Consider the following 2,981-nt stretch of genomic DNA (forward strand, 5'->3'; position numbering starts at 1 on the left):
TGTTTGGGGAGCCAGGAGGAGATTTATCTAAGGATTAGGTTGTGCATCTGCTTCTGTACATGCTTCTTGCCTGGGGCCACAGTGGGCAGAGGGAGGGCGGCGGATGAGATTATAGGGCACATTGAACCTCCAAAACCTCCCGCTCCCCCCCCCCCCCCCCCCAACACCTTGATATCTCCCTCCCCCTCTCTGTCTACATGCTCCTCCTTTACCTTAGAAGCCCCAGCAGGGCCTGATCCCTTCTCTACAGACAGACAGAGTGATTTAAAGCCTCCCAGACATGTTTTACCTCCTCAGAAGATCAAGGCTCTGCTCTCTTTGGGGCTTTTGGGCTTGCAGTAGGTTGTTATCTCACCGGGGTGTCATTACAGCCCTGAGACACTCTTGTTTTTACACACACACACACACACGCAATTTAGCTCGTTTGAAGGTCTCCCGTCTAGAAATAGTGTGCATGTGTCTATATTTGTGGGGAAGTGAGTATGTGATGATAGTTTGGAAGGGTCCTCTTGAAATGAACACAGCTGATGTTGTGTTGGGGCGAGGGTCGCAGCTCCGGTTTCGAGGGGTGTAAGATCGAATATCGGGTAGGAGGAGAGGCCTGGGGGATGATGGATATACACACTGTTATTCCTTTACCCTACAGTAAGTCAGTGTGTGTGTGTGTGTGTGTGTGTGTGTGTGTGTGTGTGTGTGTGTGTCTTAGCCTTGAGTATGTACAGTATGTCTCAAAAACATTGCTAATTTGATACAGTTTTGATTTAATGTTGCTAGATGCAGACATGTTATTTGTTTCCATGCCAGCCAGGAATTTCTATAACAACAACAGCTCCACAATATGCCACATAAGCCTGAACTGAATCACAATAAAATGCTTCGAAATTGGTAATTACTGACATTCAGAAGGCCTATAGTTAGAGGTGAACATTTTAAGTACAGCACTCTTGCAAACAGGCACAGAAATACAGACACCTACACACACACACACACACACATGTGCACACACACACACACACACACACACACACACACAGACAGACACACACACTGTCTGCAAATCACACGCACACACACAGACACACAGATCAGTTAGTGTGTGTGTGTGTGTGTGTGTGTGTGTGTGTGTGTGTGTGTGCATGACTGCTCTGTGCTGTGTGTATTGGGATTAGACTGAGACATGCTCTGACTGATACCCAAGCCAGGCAGCCCAGTGCTGTGGTCCTAAGTGTGCAGCCACAGCACCACTAAGCCCTAAGTTCTCCTCACCACCTATCACAGGCCTGATCAGATCAGAACATTCACAGTTATGTCTGTGAGACAAGTTTCAGCAAAATGGCTTCTTGTCGGTATAATCCCTCCATTAAACCATAGCATGACGGTAGTGGTTTCGGGCATCAAATCAAAGAGTGATTCTTATCACTCTACCTTGTACGCACAAAGGATTTATCCTTTGATTGTAACGATAGCTGAATCTAATGTTTTTGGACCCTCACGCTGAAATTAACATTTTCAGGCATGAAGATGTTGAAGATGTTGAAGAGCCAAGTCCATGAGGGGGCACAGCAGTGCGCCCTTGTGGCCAGTCGAAGCCCTTGCAGTGTTTTATCTTAGCATTGTATGTGACCATAGTTTTAGGATGGTAGGCATGTGGGGCCCATGCACTGTATTATTCTACTGTAGTAATTCCTCTGATAAAGCACATCCTTTCTGGCTGTCTCTGAAGTAAAGTCAGTTGACTTAGCATTGAAGACCCATCTCTTCAGGCTCCATCTTAACTGTCCCTCCTAAAGACCTCCTCATCCGGTCTCCCCCCGTACAGATTCTCTACTATAAATGTAAAAATAATAAGTAATAATAATAATAATAATGATAATAAAAATATATAAATGATAATTCTTCCTTCTTCTAGAATTGTAACTGCCAATGGCCCCTGGATTACTATTTCTTATGATGGATAGATGATTCACTTACTTAGACATGTAGACATTTGTTGTAAGTCACTTTGGATAAAAGTGTCTGCTAAATGGCCAAAATATAAATGTAAATGTAGTGTCAGGGCGCGCGTTGTGCTGCATATTCATAATCATAACTAACTACCGTAATTCAGATGGGCTGGCGGCTAACGCTAACACGCTGTGATAGGTGCTCCTACATCTGTCTGTAAGCTGAGGAGATCCAGGTAAGAGCACAGCCACAGGGCAGACTCTTCTTGATGCTAATGACATTTGCATCTTTGAATGGTGTGTATAAGCTTGTAGTCTCAGCAGCCAGCTGCTGACTTGGAATGTCAGTGTCAGTGTTAATATCATCCTATTCAACGAGTTACAGCCACAAGACGTTTGAGCCTGAGGAATGTTGCCCTTTCACGGGATCAATAGTGCAATACATCTTTTGACGGTGAGCATTGAGCGAGAGGTGTGTGTGTGTGTGTGTGTGTGTGTGTGTGTGTGTGTGTGTGTGTGCATGTGTTAAAGTGTGTGCATGCACACTTGTGCACAGTACATGTATGTGTGTGTGTTTGCGTGGCAGTCAGGAGAGGGGGAGGGGGTTTTGGAGTGTCCTGCTGTGCCTCAGACTGGAGGGGAATACTGAGTGGAGCTGGGCCATGCTCTGTCTCTGGGCTTATCAGCCTGCCTCCACTGGCTTAATGAATTGGCTCTGCAGCCTTGGTCACAGCTGTGTACAGAGACAGGCCTCTGCAGGATAGATTCAGCACACACACACACACACCCCTGTATTATTTTCTTCTCTCCACACACAGACACACACACAGACACACACACACACACACACACACACACACACACACACACACACACAGCACGCACGCACAGAGAGAGAGAGCCTCCATCAATTTCAGACTGAAGTTTGTGAAATAACATTGCCTGGGAGTCAAATTAACAAACATAGTCATGATGAACAGTTATCATAACCCAGTCATTTTGGCTCACACTGCATTTTCCGTCTAATCTATGTGATTT

The sequence above is a fragment of the Nansenia antarctica genome (genome assembly GCF_963989245.1).
Source record: "Nansenia antarctica genome assembly, chromosome: 6".
In the NCBI taxonomy this organism is placed as follows: domain Eukaryota; kingdom Metazoa; phylum Chordata; class Actinopteri; order Argentiniformes; family Microstomatidae; genus Nansenia; species Nansenia antarctica.